This window comes from Podarcis raffonei, chromosome 4 (genome assembly GCF_027172205.1).
Source record: "Podarcis raffonei isolate rPodRaf1 chromosome 4, rPodRaf1.pri, whole genome shotgun sequence".
NCBI classification, from domain to species: Eukaryota; Metazoa; Chordata; class Lepidosauria; order Squamata; family Lacertidae; genus Podarcis; species Podarcis raffonei.
In genome coordinates this window covers 108,342,539-108,361,464 of record NC_070605.1, presented here as the reverse complement: position 1 = coordinate 108,361,464, position 18,926 = coordinate 108,342,539, and positions in this window count along the sequence as shown.

The window sequence follows — 18,926 nt, the reverse complement described above, 5'->3', positions numbered from 1 at the left end:
GATCAAAATTACAAAAGACGATCTTTTCGCTTCCTTATGCATAGAAAGAAGACGAATATGCTTCGATTGGGCTTATTTCAATTCGCATGGTGATTTTGGGGGTGCATCAGAATCACCCGCAACCGAAGTAAAAAGGTGTTTTGGGTTCCATATAAATAGAAAGAACATCATTGGGCTTATTTCAAATTGGTGTTTATGGGGTTAGAATTCACATTCAACAAAAAATCGCAGAGTGAAATGTTTGTTATCAGCCCAAATCAAGCATAGGTGTGTTGGTTCATTTCAATAGAAAGAGGAGCAATAAGCTTGGATTGCACTTTCGGTGTTCATTCACCCACAAACAGCAAAGCGAAGTGTCATAAGCATAAACAAAGCAAAACAGGTTGTTTTGGGTTCCATCTACATAGAAAGAAGAATCTTGCATTTCGCTCATTTCAAAGTCGTGTTCTTTGGTAATGCACATTTACACAAAAATAGCAAACTGTATGTAATGAGACCAAAATAACAAAAGACCGTCTTTTTGCTTCCATATGCGTAGAAAGAAGACGAATAAGCTTCGATTTTGCTTATTTCAATTCGAATGGTGTTATTTTGGTGTGCACCAGATTCACCCCCAACCAAAGCAAAAAGGTATTTTGGGTTCAATCTACATAAAAAGAAGTTGAGCACGCTCTGATTGGGCTCATTTCAAATTGTTAGAATTTACATTCAACAAAAAATCGCATAGTGAAATGTTTGTTATCAGCCCAAATCAAGCTTAGGTGTTTTGGTTCGATCTCAATAGAAAGAGGAAGAAGCAGCTTGGATTGCACTTTCGGTGTTCATTCACCCAGAAACTGCAAAGCGAAGTGTCATAAGCATAAACAAAGCAAAACAGGTTGTTTTGGGTTCCATCTACATAGAAAGAAGAATCTTGCATTTCGCTCATTTCAAAGTCGTGTTCTTTGGTAATGCACATTTATCCAAAAATAGCAAAGTGTATGTAATGAGACCAAAATAACAAGACACGGTCTTTCCGTTTCCATATGCGTAGAAAGAAGACGAATAAGCTTCGATTTTGCTTATTTCAATTCGAATGGTGTTACTTTGGTGTGCACCAGATTCACCCCCAACCAAAGCAAAAAGGTATTTTGGGTTCAATCTACATAAAAAGAAGATGAGAACTCTCTGATTGGGCTCATTTCAAATTGTTAGAATGTACATTCAACAAAAAATCGCATAGTGAAATGTTTGTTATCAGCCCAAATCAAGCTTAGGTGTTTTGGTTCGATCTCAATAGAAAGAGTAAGAAGAAGCTTGGATTGCACTTTCGGTGTTCATTCACCCAGAAACTGCAAAGCAAGTGTCATAAGCCTAAACAAAGCAAAACAGGTTGTTTTCGGTTCCATCTACATAGAAAGAAGAATCTTGCATTTCGCTAATTTCAAAGTTTTGTTCTTTGGTGTTAATGCACATTTACCCAGAAATCGCAAAGTGTGTGTAATGAGATCAAAATTACAAAAGACGGTCTTTTCGCTTCCTTATGCATAGAAAGAAGACGAATATGCTTCGATTGGGCTTATTTCAATTCGCATGGTGTTTTTTGGGGGGTGCATCAGAATCACCCGCAACCGAAGTAAAAAGGTGTTTTGGGTTCCATATACATAGAAAGAACATCATTGGGCTTATTTCAAATTGGTGTTTATGGGGTTAGAATTCACATTCAACCAAGAATCGCAGAGTGAAATGTTTGTTATCAGCCCAAATCAAGCTTAGGTGTTTTGGTTCAATCTCAATAGAAAGAGGAAGAAGAAGCTTGGATTGCACTTTCGGTGTTCATTAACCCACAAACAGCAAAGCGAAGAGGCATAAGCATAAACAAAGCAAAACAGGTTGTTTTGGGTTCCATCTACATAGAAAGAAGAATCTTGCATTTCGCTCATTTCAAAGTCGTGTTCTTTGGTAATGCACATTTACCCAAAAATAGCAAACTGTATGTAATGAGACCAAAATAACAAAAGACCGTCTTTTCGCTTCCATATGCATAGAAAGAAGACGAATAAGCTTCGATTTTGCTTATTTCAATTCGAATGGTGTTATTTCGGTGTGCACCAGAATCATCCCCAACCAAAGCAAAACAGTGTTTTGGCTTCCATCTACATAAAAAGAAGTTGATAACGCATTGGGCTTATTTCAAATTGGTGTTTTTGGGGTTTGAATGCACATTCAACCAAGAATCGTAGAGTGAAATGTTTGTTATCAGCCCAAATCAAGCTTAGGTGTTTTGGTTCGATCTCAATAGAAAGAGGAAGAAGCTTGGATTGCACTTTCGGTGTTCATTCACCCAGAAACAGCAAAGCGAAGTGTCATAAGCATAAACAAAGCAAAACAGATTGTTTTCGGTTCCATCTACATAGAAAGAAGATTCTTGCATTTCGCTAATTTCAAAGTTTTGTTCTTTGGTGTTAATGCACATTTACCCAAAAATAGCAAACTGTATGTAATGAGATCAAAATTACAAAAGACGATCTTTTCGCTTCCTTATGCATAGAAAGAAAACGAATATGCTTCGATTGGGCTTATTTCAATTTGCATGGTATTTTTGGGGGTGCATCAGAATCACCCCCAACCGAAGTAAAAATGTGTTTTGGGTTCCATATACATAGAAAGAACATCATTGGGCTTATTTCAAATTGGTGTTTATGGGGTTAGAATTCACATTCAACCAAGAATCGCAGAGTGAAATGTTTGTTATCAGCGCAAATCAAGCATAGGTGTTTTGGTTCATTTCAATAGAAAGAGGAGCAATAAGCTTGGATTGCACTTTCGGTGTTCATTCACCCAGAAACTGCAAAGCGAAGTGTCATAAGCATAAACAAAGCAAAACAGATTGTTTTCGGTTCCATCTACATAGAAAGAAGAATCTTGCATTTCGCTAATTTCAAAGTTTTGTTCTTTGGTGTTAATGCACATTTACCCAGAAATCGCAAAGTGTATGTAATGAGATCAAAATTCCAAAAGACGGTCTTTTCGCTTCCTTATGCATAGAAAGAAGACGAATATGCTTCGATGGGGCTTATTTCAATTCGCATGGTGTTTTTTGGGGGTGCATCAGAATCACCCCCAACCGAAGTAAAAAGGTCTTTTGGGTTCCATCTACATAGAAAGAACATCATTGGGCTTATTTCAAATTGCTGTTTATGGGGTTAGAATTCACATTCAACCAAGAATCGCAGAGTGAAATGTTTGTTATCAGCGCAAATCAAGCATAGGTGTTTTGGTTCATTTCAATAGAAAGAGGAGCAATAAGCTTGGATTGCACTTTCGGTGTTCATTCACCCAGAAACTGCAAAGCGAAGAGTCATAAGCATAAACAAAACAAAACAGGTTGTTTTGGGTTCCATCTACATAGAAAGAAGAATCTTGCATTTCGCTCATTTCAAAGTCGTGTTCTTTGGTAATGCACATTTACCCAAAAATAGCAAACTGTATGTAATGAGACCAAAATAACAAAAGACCGTCTTTTCGCTTCCATATGCATAGAAAGAAGACGAATAAGCTTCGATTTTGCTTATTTCAATTTGAATGGTGTTATTTCGGTGTGCACCAGATTCACCCCCAACCAAAGCAAAAAGGTATTTTGGGTTCAATCTACATAAAAAGAAGATGAGAACGCTCTGATTGGGCTCATTTCAAATTGTTAGAATGTACATTCAACAAAAAATCGCATAGTGAAATGTTTGTTATCAGCCCAAATCAAGCTTAGGTGTTTTGGTTCGATCTCAATAGAAAGAGGAAGAAGCAGCTTGGATTGCACTTTCGGTGTTCATTCACCCAGAAACTGCAAAGCAAGTGTCATAAGCCTAAACAAAGCAAAACAGGTTGTTTTCGGTTCCATCTACATAGAAAGAAGAATCTTGCATTTCGCTAATTTCAAAGTTTTGTTCTTTGGTGTTAATGCACATTTACCCAGAAATCGCAAAGTGTATGTAATGAGATCAAAATTACAAAAGACGATCTTTTCGCTTCCTTATGCATAGAAAGAAGACGAATATGCTTCCATTTGGCTTATTTCAATTTGCATGGTATTTTTGGGGGTGCATCAGAATCACCCCCAACCGAAGTAAAAAGGTGTTTTGGGTTCCATATACATAGAAAGAACATCATTGGGCTTATTTCAAATTGGTGTTTATGGGGTTAGAATTCACATTCAACCAAGAATCGCAGAGTGAAATGTTTGTTATCATTCCAAATCAAGCATAGGTGTTTTGGTTCATTTCAATAGAAAGAGGAGCAATAAGCTTTGATTGCACTTTCGGTGTTCATTCACCCACAAACAGCAAAGCGAAGTGTCATAAGCATAAACAAAGCAAAACAGGTTGTTTTGGGTTCCATCTACATAGAAAGAAGAATCTTGCATTTCGCTCATTTCAAAGTCGTGTTCTTTGGTAATGCACATTTACACAAAAATAGCAAACTGTATGTAATGAGACCAAAATAACAAAAGACCGTCTTTTCGCTTCCATATGCGTAGAAAGAAGACGAATAAGCTTCGATTTTGCTTATTTCAATTCGAATGGTGTTATTTTGGTGTGCACCAGATTCACCCCCAACGAAAGCAAAAAGGTATTTTGGGTTCAATCTACATAAAAAGAAGATGAGAACGCTCTGATTGGGCTCATTTCAAATTGTTAGAATTTACATTCAACAAAAAATCGCATAGTGAAATGTTTGTTATCAGCCCAAATCAAGCTTAGGTGTTTTGGTTCGATCTCAATAGAAAGAGGAAGAAGCAGCTTGGATTGCACTTTCGGTGTTCATTCACCCAGAAACTGCAAAGCGAAGTGTCATAAGCATAAACAAAGCAAAACAGGTTGTTTTGGGTTCCATCTACATAGAAAGAAGAATCTTGCATTTCGCTAATTTCAAAGTTTTGTTCTTTGGTGTTAATGCACATTTACCCAGAAATCGCAAAGTGTATGTAATGAGATCAAAATTACAAAAGACGATCTTTTCGCTTCCTTATGCATAGAAAGAAGACGAATATGCTTCGATTGGGCTTATTTCAATTCGCATGGTGATTTTGGGGGTGCATCAGAATCACCCGCAACCGAAGTAAAAAGGTGTTTTGGGTTCCATATAAATAGAAAGAACATCATTGGGCTTATTTCAAATTGGTGTTTATGGGGTTAGAATTCACATTCAACAAAAAATCGCAGAGTGAAATGTTTGTTATCAGCCCAAATCAAGCATAGGTGTTTTGGTTCATTTCAATAGAAAGAGGAGCAATAAGCTTGGATTGCACTTTCGGTGTTCATTCACCCACAAACAGCAAAGCGAAGTGTCATAAGCATAAACAAAGCAAAACAGGTTGTTTTGGGTTCCATCTACATAGAAAGAAGAATCTTGCATTTCGCTCATTTCAAAGTCGTGTTCTTTGGTAATGCACATTTACACAAAAATAGCAAACTGTATGTAATGAGACCAAAATAACAAAAGACCGTCTTTTTGCTTCCATATGCGTAGAAAGAAGACGAATAAGCTTCGATTTTGCTTATTTCAATTCGAATGGTGTTATTTTGGTGTGCACCAGATTCACCCCCAACCAAAGCAAAAAGGTATTTTGGGTTCAATCTACATAAAAAGAAGTTGAGAACGCTCTGATTGGGCTCATTTCAAATTGTTAGAATTTACATTCAACAAAAAATCGCATAGTGAAATGTTTGTTATCAGCCCAAATCAAGCTTAGGTGTTTTGGTTCGATCTCAATAGAAAGAGGAAGAAGCAGCTTGGATTGCACTTTCGGTGTTCATTCACCCAGAAACTGCAAAGCGAAGTGTCATAAGCATAAACAAAGCAAAACAGGTTGTTTTGGGTTCCATCTACATAGAAAGTCGTGTTCTTTGGTAATGCACATTTACCCAAAAATAGCAAAGTGTATGTAATGAGACCAAAATAACAAGACACGGTCTTTCCGTTTCCATATGCGTAGAAAGAAGACGAATAAGCTTCGATTTTGCTTATTTCAATTCGAATGGTGTTATTTTGGTGTGCACCAGATTCACCCCCAACCAAAGCAAAAAGGTATTTTGGGTTCAATCTACATAAAAAGAAGATGAGAACGCTCTGATTGGGCTCATTTCAAATTGTTAGAATGTACATTCAACAAAAAATCGCATAGTGAAATGTTTGTTATCAGCCCAAATCAAGCTTAGGTGTTTTGGTTCGATCTCAATAGAAAGAGGAAGAAGCAGCTTGGATTGCACTTTCGGTGTTCATTCACCCAGAAACTGCAAAGCAAGTGTCATAAGCCTAAACAAAGCAAAACAGGTTGTTTTCGGTTCCATCTACATAGAAAGAAGAATCTTGCATTTCGCTAATTTCAAAGTTTTGTTCTTTGGTGTTAATGCACATTTACCCAGAAATCGCAAAGTGTGTGTAATGAGATCAAAATTACAAAAGACGGTCTTTTCGCTTCCTTATGCATAGAAAGAAGACGAATATGCTTCGATTGGGCTTATTTCAATTCGCATGGTGTTTTTTGGGGGGTGCATCAGAATCACCCGCAACCGAAGTAAAAAGGTGTTTTGGGTTCCATATACATAGAAAGAACATCATTGGGCTTATTTCAAATTGGTGTTTATGGGGTTAGAATTCACATTCAACCAAGAATCGCAGAGTGAAATGTTTGTTATCAGCCCAAATCAAGCTTAGGTGTTTTGGTTCAATCTCAATAGAAAGAGGAAGAAGAAGCTTGGATTGCACTTTCGGTGTTCATTAACCCACAAACAGCAAAGCGAAGAGGCATAAGCATAAACAAAGCAAAACAGGTTGTTTTGGGTTCCATCTACATAGAAAGAAGAATCTTGCATTTCGCTCATTTCAAAGTCGTGTTCTTTGGTAATGCACATTTACCCAAAAATAGCAAACTGTATGTAATGAGACCAAAATAACAAAAGACCGTCTTTTCGCTGCCATATGCATAGAAAGAAGACGAATAAGCTTCGATTTTGCTTATTTCAATTCGAATGGTGTTATTTCGGTGTGCACCAGAATCATCCCCAACCAAAGCAAAACAGTGTTTTGGCTTCCATCTACATAAAAAGAAGTTGATAACGCATTGGGCTTATTTCAAATTGGTGTTTTTGGGGTTTGAATGCACATTCAACCAAGAATCGTAGAGTGAAATGTTTGTTATCAGCCCAAATCAAGCTTAGGTGTTTTGGTTCGATCTCAATAGAAAGAGGAAGAAGAAGCTTGGATTGCACTTTCGGTGTTCATTCACCCAGAAACAGCAAAGCGAAGTGTCATAAGCATAAACAAAGCAAAACAGATTGTTTTCGGTTCCATCTACATAGAAAGAAGATTCTTGCATTTCGCTAATTTCAAAGTTTTGTTCTTTGGTGTTAATGCACATTTACCCAGAAATCGCAAACTGTATGTAATGAGATCAAAATTACAAAAGACGATCTTTTCGCTTCCTTATGCATAGAAAGAAAACGAATATGCTTCGATTGGGCTTATTTCAATTTGCATGGTATTTTTGGGGGTGCATCAGAATCACCCCCAACCGAAGTAAAAATGTGTTTTGGGTTCCATATACATAGAAAGAACATCATTGGGCTTATTTCAAATTGGTGTTTATGGGGTTAGAATTCACATTCAACCAAGAATCGCAGAGTGAAATGTTTGTTATCAGCGCAAATCAAGCATAGGTGTTTTGGTTCATTTCAATAGAAAGAGGAGCAATAAGCTTGGATTGCACTTTCGGTGTTCATTCACCCAGAAACTGCAAAGCGAAGTGTCATAAGCATAAACAAAGCAAAACAGATTGTTTTCGGTTCCATCTACATAGAAAGAAGAATCTTGCATTTCGCTAATTTCAAAGTTTTGTTCTTTGGTGTTAATGCACATTTACCCAGAAATCGCAAACTGTATGTAATGAGATCAAAATTACAAAAGACGATCTTTTCGCTTCCTTATGCATAGAAAGAAAACGAATATGCTTCGATTGGGCTTATTTCAATTTGCATGGTATTTTTGGGGGTGCATCAGAATCACCCCCAACCGAAGTAAAAATGTGTTTTGGGTTCCATATACATAGAAAGAACATCATTGGGCTTATTTCAAATTGGTGTTTATGGGGTTAGAATTCACATTCAACCAAGAATCGCAGAGTGAAATGTTTGTTATCAGCGCAAATCAAGCATAGGTGTTTTGGTTCATTTCAATAGAAAGAGGAGCAATAAGCTTGGATTGCACTTTCGGTGTTCATTCACCCAGAAACTGCAAAGCGAAGTGTCATAAGCATAAACAAAGCAAAACAGATTGTTTTCGGTTCCATCTACATAGAAAGAAGAATCTTGCATTTCGCTAATTTCAAAGTTTTGTTCTTTGGTGTTAATGCACATTTACCCAGAAATCGCAAAGTGTATGTAATGAGATCAAAATTCCAAAAGACGGTCTTTTCGCTTCCTTATGCATAGAAAGAAGACGAATATGCTTCGATGGGGCTTATTTCAATTCGCATGGTGTTTTTTGGGGGTGCATCAGAATCACCCCCAACCGAAGTAAAAAGGTCTTTTGGGTTCCATCTACATAGAAAGAACATCATTGGGCTTATTTCAAATTGCTGTTTATGGGGTTAGAATTCACATTCAACCAAGAATCGCAGAGTGAAATGTTTGTTATCAGCGCAAATCAAGCATAGGTGTTTTGGTTCATTTCAATAGAAAGAGGAGCAATAAGCTTGGATTGCACTTTCGGTGTTCATTCACCCAGAAACTGCAAAGCGAAGAGGCATAAGCATAAACAAAACAAAACAGGTTGTTTTGGGTTCCATCTACATAGAAAGAAGAATCTTGCATTTCGCTCATTTCAAAGTCGTGTTCTTTGGTAATGCACATTTACCCAAAAATAGCAAACTGTATGTAATGAGACCAAAATAACAAAAGACCGTCTTTTCGCTTCCATATGCATAGAAAGAAGACGAATAAGCTTCGATTTTGCTTATTTCAATTTGAATGGTTATTTCGGTGTGCACCAGATTCACCCCCAACCAAAGCAAAAAGGTATTTTGGGTTCAATCTACATAAAAAGAAGATGAGAACGCTCTGATTGGGCTCATTTCAAATTGTTAGAATGTACATTCAACAAAAAATCGCATAGTGAAATGTTTGTTATCAGCCCAAATCAAGCTTAGGTGTTTTGGTTCGATCTCAATAGAAAGAGGAAGAAGCAGCTTGGATTGCATTTTCGGTGTTCATTCACCCAGAAACTGCAAAGCAAGTGTCATAAGCCTAAACAAAGCAAAACAGGTTGTTTTCGGTTCCATCTACATAGAAAGAAGAATCTTGCATTTCGCTAATTTCAAAGTTTTGTTCTTTGGTGTTAATGCACATTTACCCAGAAATCGCAAAGTGTATGTAATGAGATCAAAATTACAAAAGACGATCTTTTCGCTTCCTTATGCATAGAAAGAAGACGAATATGCTTCCATTTGGCTTATTTCAATTTGCATGGTATTTTTGGGGGTGCATCAGAATCACCCCCAACCGAAGTAAAAAGGTGTTTTGGGTTCCATATACATAGAAAGAACATCATTGGGCTTATTTCAAATTGGTGTTTATGGGGTTAGAATTCACATTCAACCAAGAATCGCAGAGTGAAATGTTTGTTATCATTCCAAATCAAGCATAGGTGTTTTGGTTCATTTCAATAGAAAGAGGAGCAATAAGCTTTGATTGCACTTTCGGTGTTCATTCACCCACAAACAGCAAAGCGAAGTGTCATAAGCATAAACAAAGCAAAACAGGTTGTTTTGGGTTCCATCTACATAGAAAGAAGAATCTTGCATTTCGCTCATTTCAAAGTCGTGTTCTTTGGTAATGCACATTTACACAAAAATAGCAAACTGTATGTAATGAGACCAAAATAACAAAAGACCGTCTTTTCGCTTCCATATGCGTAGAAAGAAGACGAATAAGCTTCGATTTTGCTTATTTCAATTCGAATGGTGTTATTTTGGTGTGCACCAGATTCACCCCCAACGAAAGCAAAAAGGTATTTTGGGTTCAATCTACATAAAAAGAAGATGAGAACGCTCTGATTGGGCTCATTTCAAATTGTTAGAATTTACATTCAACAAAAAATCGCATAGTGAAATGTTTGTTATCAGCCCAAATCAAGCTTAGGTGTTTTGGTTCGATCTCAATAGAAAGAGGAAGAAGCAGCTTGGATTGCACTTTCGGTGTTCATTCACCCAGAAACTGCAAAGCGAAGTGTCATAAGCATAAACAAAGCAAAACAGGTTGTTTTGGGTTCCATCTACATAGAAAGAAGAATCTTGCATTTCGCTAATTTCAAAGTTTTGTTCTTTGGTGTTAATGCACATTTACCCAGAAATCGCAAAGTGTATGTAATGAGATCAAAATTACAAAAGACGATCTTTTCGCTTCCTTATGCATAGAAAGAAGACGAATATGCTTCGATTGGGCTTATTTCAATTCGCATGGTGATTTTGGGGGTGCATCAGAATCACCCGCAACCGAAGTAAAAAGGTGTTTTGGGTTCCATATAAATAGAAAGAACATCATTGGGCTTATTTCAAATTGGTGTTTATGGGGTTAGAATTCACATTCAACAAAAAATCGCAGAGTGAAATGTTTGTTATCAGCCCAAATCAAGCATAGGTGTTTTGGTTCATTTCAATAGAAAGAGGAGCAATAAGCTTGGATTGCACTTTCGGTGTTCATTCACCCACAAACAGCAAAGCGAAGTGTCATAAGCATAAACAAAGCAAAACAGGTTGTTTTGGGTTCCATCTACATAGAAAGAAGAATCTTGCATTTCGCTCATTTCAAAGTCGTGTTCTTTGGTAATGCACATTTACACAAAAATAGCAAACTGTATGTAATGAGACCAAAATAACAAAAGACCGTCTTTTTGCTTCCATATGCGTAGAAAGAAGACGAATAAGCTTCGATTTTGCTTATTTCAATTCGAATGGTGTTATTTTGGTGTGCACCAGATTCACCCCCAACCAAAGCAAAAAGGTATTTTGGGTTCAATCTACATAAAAAGAAGATGATAACGCTCTGATTGGGCTCATTTCAAATTGTTAGAATGTACATTCAACAAAAAATCGCATAGTGAAATGTTTGTTATCAGCCCAAATCAAGCTTAGGTGTTTTGGTTCGATCTCAATAGAAAGAGGAAGAAGCAGCTTGGATTGCACTTTCGGTGTTCATTCACCCAGAAACTGCAAAGCGAAGTGTCATAAGCATAAACAAAGCAAAACAGATTGTTTTCGGTTCCATCTACATAGAAAGAAGAATCTTGCATTTCGCTAATTTCAAAGTTTTGTTCTTTGGTGTTAATGCACATTTACCCAGAAATCGCAAAGTGTGTGTAATGAGATCAAAATTACAAAAGACGGTCTTTTCGCTTCCTTATGCATAGAAAGAAGACGAATATGCTTCGATTGGGCTTATTTCAATTCGCATGGTGTTTTTTGGGGGTGCATCAGAATCACCCGCAACCGAAGTAAAAAGGTGTTTTGGGTTCCATATAAATAGAAAGAACATCATTGGGTTTATTTCAAATTGGTGTTTATGGGGTTAGAATTCACATTCAACCAAGAATCGCAGAGTGAAATGTTTGTTATCAGCCCAAATCAAGCTTAGGTGTTTTGGTTCAATCTCAATAGAAAGAGGAAGAAGAAGCTTGGATTGCACTTTCGGTGTTCATTAACCCACAAACAGCAAAGCGAAGTGTCATAAGCATAAACAGGTTGTTTTGGGTTCCATCTACATAGAAAGAAGAATCTTGCATTTCGCTAATTTCAAAGTTTTGTTCTTTGGTGTTAATGCACATTTACCCAGAAATCGCAAAGTGTATGTAATGAGATCAAAATTACAAAAGACGGTCTTTTCGCTTCCTTATGCATAGAAAGAAGACGAATATGCTTCGATGGGGCTTATTTCAATTCGCATGGTGTTTTTTGGGGGTGCATCAGAATCACCCCCAACCGAAGTAAAAAGGTCTTTTGGGTTCCATCTACATAGAAAGAACATCATTGGGCTTATTTCAAATTGCTGTTTATGGGGTTAGAATTCACATTCAACCAAGAATCGCAGAGTGAAATGTTTGTTATCAGCGCAAATCAAGCATAGGTGTTTTGGTTCATTTCAATAGAAAGAGGAGCAATAAGCTTGGATTGCACTTTCGGTGTTCATTCACCCAGAAACTGCAAAGCGAAGTGTCATAAGCATAAACAAAACAAAACAGGTTGTTTTGGGTTCCATCTACATAGAAAGAAGAATCTTGCATTTCGCTCATTTCAAAGTCGTGTTCTTTGGTAATGCACATTTACCCAAAAATAGCAAACTGTATGTAATGAGACCAAAATAACAAAAGACCGTCTTTTCGCTTCCATATGCATAGAAAGAAGACGAATAAGCTTCGATTTTGCTTATTTCAATTTGAATGGTGTTATTTCGGTGTGCACCAGATTCACCCCCAACCAAAGCAAAAAGGTATTTTGGGTTCAATCTACATAAAAAGAAGATGAGAACGCTCTGATTGGGCTCATTTCAAATTGTTAGAATGTACATTCAACAAAAAATCGCATAGTGAAATGTTTGTTATCAGCCCAAATCAAGCTTAGGTGTTTTGGTTCGATCTCAATAGAAAGAGGAAGAAGCAGCTTGGATTGCATTTTCGGTGTTCATTCACCCAGAAACTGCAAAGCAAGTGTCATAAGCCTAAACAAAGCAAAACAGGTTGTTTTCGGTTCCATCTACATAGAAAGAAGAATCTTGCATTTCGCTAATTTCAAAGTTTTGTTCTTTGGTGTTAATGCACATTTACCCAGAAATCGCAAAGTGTATGTAATGAGATCAAAATTACAAAAGACGATCTTTTCGCTTCCTTATGCATAGAAAGAAGACGAATATGCTTCCATTTGGCTTATTTCAATTTGCATGGTATTTTTGGGGGTGCATCAGAATCACCCCCAACCGAAGTAAAAAGGTGTTTTGGGTTCCATATACATAGAAAGAACATCATTGGGCTTATTTCAAATTGGTGTTTATGGGGTTAGAATTCACATTCAACCAAGAATCGCAGAGTGAAATGTTTGTTATCATTCCAAATCAAGCATAGGTGTTTTGGTTCATTTCAATAGAAAGAGGAGCAATAAGCTTTGATTGCACTTTCGGTGTTCATTCACCCACAAACAGCAAAGCGAAGTGTCATAAGCATAAACAAAGCAAAACAGGTTGTTTTGGGTTCCATCTACATAGAAAGAAGAATCTTGCATTTCGCTCATTTCAAAGTCGTGTTCTTTGGTAATGCACATTTACACAAAAATAGCAAACTGTATGTAATGAGACCAAAATAACAAAAGACCGTCTTTTCGCTTCCATATGCGTAGAAAGAAGACGAATAAGCTTCGATTTTGCTTATTTCAATTCGAATGGTGTTATTTTGGTGTGCACCAGATTCACCCCCAACGAAAGCAAAAAGGTATTTTGGGTTCAATCTACATAAAAAGAAGATGAGAACGCTCTGATTGGGCTCATTTCAAATTGTTAGAATTTACATTCAACAAAAAATCGCATAGTGAAATGTTTGTTATCAGCCCAAATCAAGCTTAGGTGTTTTGGTTCGATCTCAATAGAAAGAGGAAGAAGCAGCTTGGATTGCACTTTCGGTGTTCATTCACCCAGAAACTGCAAAGCGAAGTGTCATAAGCATAAACAAAGCAAAACAGGTTGTTTTGGGTTCCATCTACATAGAAAGAAGAATCTTGCATTTCGCTAATTTCAAAGTTTTGTTCTTTGGTGTTAATGCACATTTACCCAGAAATCGCAAAGTGTATGTAATGAGATCAAAATTACAAAAGACGATCTTTTCGCTTCCTTATGCATAGAAAGAAGACGAATATGCTTCGATTGGGCTTATTTCAATTCGCATGGTGATTTTGGGGGTGCATCAGAATCACCCGCAACCGAAGTAAAAAGGTGTTTTGGGTTCCATATAAATAGAAAGAACATCATTGGGCTTATTTCAAATTGGTGTTTATGGGGTTAGAATTCACATTCAACAAAAAATCGCAGAGTGAAATGTTTGTTATCAGCCCAAATCAAGCATAGGTGTTTTGGTTCATTTCAATAGAAAGAGGAGCAATAAGCTTGGATTGCACTTTCGGTGTTCATTCACCCACAAACAGCAAAGCGAAGTGTCATAAGCATAAACAAAGCAAAACAGGTTGTTTTGGGTTCCATCTACATAGAAAGAAGAATCTTGCATTTCGCTCATTTCAAAGTCGTGTTCTTTGGTAATGCACATTTACACAAAAATAGCAAACTGTATGTAATGAGACCAAAATAACAAAAGACCGTCTTTTTGCTTCCATATGCGTAGAAAGAAGACGAATAAGCTTCGATTTTGCTTATTTCAATTCGAATGGTGTTATTTTGGTGTGCACCAGATTCACCCCCAACCAAAGCAAAAAGGTATTTTGGGTTCAATCTACATAAAAAGAAGATGATAACGCTCTGATTGGGCTCATTTCAAATTGTTAGAATGTACATTCAACAAAAAATCGCATAGTGAAATGTTTGTTATCAGCCCAAATCAAGCTTAGGTGTTTTGGTTCGATCTCAATAGAAAGAGGAAGAAGCAGCTTGGATTGCACTTTCGGTGTTCATTCACCCAGAAACTGCAAAGCGAAGTGTCATAAGCATAAACAAAGCAAAACAGATTGTTTTCGGTTCCATCTACATAGAAAGAAGAATCTTGCATTTCGCTAATTTCAAAGTTTTGTTCTTTGGTGTTAATGCACATTTACCCAGAAATCGCAAAGTGTGTGTAATGAGATCAAAATTACAAAAGACGGTCTTTTCGCTTCCTTATGCATAGAAAGAAGACGAATATGCTTCGATTGGGCTTATTTCAATTCGCATGGTGTTTTTTGGGGGTGCATCAGAATCACCCGCAACCGAAGTAAAAAGGTGTTTTGGGTTCCATATAAATAGAAAGAACATCATTGGGTTTATTTCAAATTGGTGTTTATGGGGTTAGAATTCACATTCAACCAAGAATCGCAGAGTGAAATGTTTGTTATCAGCCCAAATCAAGCTTAGGTGTTTTGGTTCAATCTCAATAGAAAGAGGAAGAAGAAGCTTGGATTGCACTTTCGGTGTTCATTAACCCACAAACAGCAAAGCGAAGTGTCATAAGCATAAACAGGTTGTTTTGGGTTCCATCTACATAGAAAGAAGAATCTTGCATTTCGCTAATTTCAAAGTTTTGTTCTTTGGTGTTAATGCACATTTACCCAGAAATCGCAAAGTGTATGTAATGAGATCAAAATTACAAAAGACGGTCTTTTCGCTTCCTTATGCATAGAAAGAAGACGAATATGCTTCGATGGGGCTTATTTCAATTCGCATGGTGTTTTTTGGGGGTGCATCAGAATCACCCCCAACCGAAGTAAAAAGGTCTTTTGGGTTCCATCTACATAGAAAGAACATCATTGGGCTTATTTCAAATTGCTGTTTATGGGGTTAGAATTCACATTCAACCAAGAATCGCAGAGTGAAATGTTTGTTATCAGCGCAAATCAAGCATAGGTGTTTTGGTTCATTTCAATAGAAAGAGGAGCAATAAGCTTGGATTGCACTTTCGGTGTTCATTCACCCAGAAACTGCAAAGCGAAGTGTCATAAGCATAAACAAAACAAAACAGGTTGTTTTGGGTTCCATCTACATAGAAAGAAGAATCTTGCATTTCGCTCATTTCAAAGTCGTGTTCTTTGGTAATGCACATTTACCCAAAAATAGCAAACTGTATGTAATGAGACCAAAATAACAAAAGACCGTCTTTTCGCTTCCATATGCATAGAAAGAAGACGAATAAGCTTCGATTTTGCTTATTTCAATTTGAATGGTGTTATTTCGGTGTGCACCAGATTCACCCCCAACCAAAGCAAAAAGGTATTTTGGGTTCAATCTACATAAAAAGAAGATGAGAACGCTCTGATTGGGCTCATTTCAAATTGTTAGAATGTACATTCAACAAAAAATCGCATAGTGAAATGTTTGTTATCAGCCCAAATCAAGCTTAGGTGTTTTGGTTCGATCTCAATAGAAAGAGGAAGAAGCAGCTTGGATTGCACTTTCGGTGTTCATTCACCCAGAAACTGCAAAGCAAGTGTCATAAGCCTAAACAAAGCAAAACAGGTTGTTTTCGGTTCCATCTACATAGAAAGAAGAATCTTGCATTTCGCTAATTTCAAAGTTTTGTTCTTTGGTGTTAATGCACATTTACCCAGAAATCGCAAAGTGTATGTAATGAGATCAAAATTACAAAAGATGATCTTTTCGCTTCCTTATGCATAGAAAGAAAACGAATATGCTTCCATTGGGCTTATTTCAATTTGCATGGTATTTTTGGGGGTGCATCAGAATCACCCCCAACCGAAGTAAAAAGGTGTTTTGGGTTCCATATACATAGAAAGAACATCATTGGGCTTATTTCAAATTGGTGTTTATGGGGTTAGAATTCACATTCAACCAAGAATCGCAGAGTGAAATGTTTGTTATCATTCCAAATCAAGCATAGGTGTTTTGGTTCATTTCAATAGAAAGAGGAGCAATAAGCTTGGATTGCACTTTCGGTGTTCATTCACCCACAAACAGCAAAGCGAAGTGTCATAAGCATAAACAAAGCAAAACAGGTTGTTTTGGGTTCCATCTACATAGAAAGAAGAATCTTGCATTTCGCTCATTTCAAAGTCGTGTTCTTTGGTAATGCACATTTACCCAAAAATAGCAAAGTGTATGTAATGAGACCAAAATAACAAGACACCGTCTTTCCGTTTCCATATGCGTAGAAAGAAGACGAATAAGCTTCGATTTTGCTTATTTCAATTCGAATGGTGTTATTTTGGTGTGCACCAGATTCACCCCCAACCAAAGCAAAAAGGTATTTTGGGTTCAATCTACATAAAAAGATGATAACGCTCTGATTGGGCTCATTTCAAATTCTTAGAATGTACATTCAACAAAAAATCGCATAGTGAAATGTTTGTTATCAGCCCAAATCAAGCTTAGGTGTTTTGGTTCGATCTCAATAGAAAGAGGAAGAAGCAGCTTGGATTGCACTTTCGGTGTTCATTCACCCAGAAACTGCAAAGCGAAGTGTCATAAACATAAACAAAGCAAAACAGATTGTTTTCGGTTACATCTACATAGAAAGAAGAATCTTGCATTTCGCTAATTTCAAAGTTTTGTTCTTTGGTGTTAATGCACATTTACCCAGAAATCGCAAAGTGTGTGTAATGAGATCAAAATTACAAAAGACGATCTTTTCGCTTCCTTATGCATAGAAAGAAGACGAATATGCTTCGATTGGGCTTATTTCAATTCGCATGGTGTTTTTTGGGGGGTGCATCAGAATCACCCGCAACCGAAGTAAAAAGGTGTTTTGGGTTCCATATACATAGAAAGAACATCATTGGGCTTATTTCAAATTGGTGTTTATGGGGTTAGAATTCACATTCAACCAAGAATCGCAGAGTGAAATGTTTGTTATCAGCCCAAATCAAGCTTAGGTGTTTTGGTTCAATCTCAATAGAAAGAGGAAGAAGAAGCTTGGATTGCACTTTCGGTGTTCATTCACCCACAAACAGCAAAGCGAAGTGTCATAAGCATAAACAAAGCAAAACAGGTTGTTTTGGGTTCCATCTACATAGAAAGAAGAATCTTGCATTTCGCTCATTTCAAAGTCGTGTTATTTGGTAATGCACATTTACCCAAAAATAGCAAACTGTATGTAATGAGACCAAAATAACAAAAGACCGTCTTTTCGCTTCAATATGCATAGAAAGAAGACGAATAAGCTTCGATTTGGCTTATTTCAATTCGAATGGTGTTATTTCGGTGTGCACCAGAATCATCCCCAACCAAAGCAAAACAGTGTTTTGGCTTCCATCTACATAAAAAGAAGTTGATAACGCATTGGGCTTATTTCAAATTGGTGTTTTTGGGGTTTGAATGCACATTCAACCAAGAATCGTAGAGTGAAATGTTTGTTATCAGCCCAAATCAAGCTTAGGTGTTTTGGTTCGATCTCAATAGAAAGAGGAAGAAACTTGGATTGCACTTTCGGTGTTCATTCACCCACAAACAGCAAAGCGAAGTGTCATAAGCATAAACAAAGCAAAACAGATTGTTTTCGGTTCCATCTACATAGAAAGAAGATTCTTGCATTTCGCTAATTTCAAAGTTTTGTTCTTTGGTGTTAATGCACATTTACCCAAAAATAGCAAACTGTATGTAATGAGATCAAAATTACAAAAGACGATCTTTTCGCTTCCTTATGCATAGAAAGAAAACGAATATGCTTCGATTGGGCTTATTTCAATTCGCATGGTATTTTTGGGAGTGCATCAGAATCACCCCCAACCGAAGTAAAAAGGTGTTTTGGGTTCCATATACATAGAAAGAACATCATTGGGCTTATTTCAAATTGGTGTTTATGGGGTTAGAATTCACATTCAACCAAGAATCGCAGAGTGAAATGTTTGTTATCATTCCAAATCAAGCATAGGTGTTTTGGTTCATTTCAATAGAAAGAGGAGCAATAAGCTTGGATTGCACTTTCGGTGTTCATTCACCCAGAAACTGCAAAGCGAAGAGTCATAAGCATAAACAAAACAAAACAGGTTGTTTTGGGTTCCATCTACATAGAAAGAAGAATCTTGCATTTCGCTCATTTCAAAGTCGTGTTCTTTGGTAATGCACATTTACCCAAAAATAGCAAACTGTATGTAATGAGACCAAAATAACAAAAGACCGTCTTTTCGCTTCCATATGCATAGAAAGAAGACGAATAAGCTTCGATTTTGCTTATTTCAATTTGAATGGTGTTATTTCGGT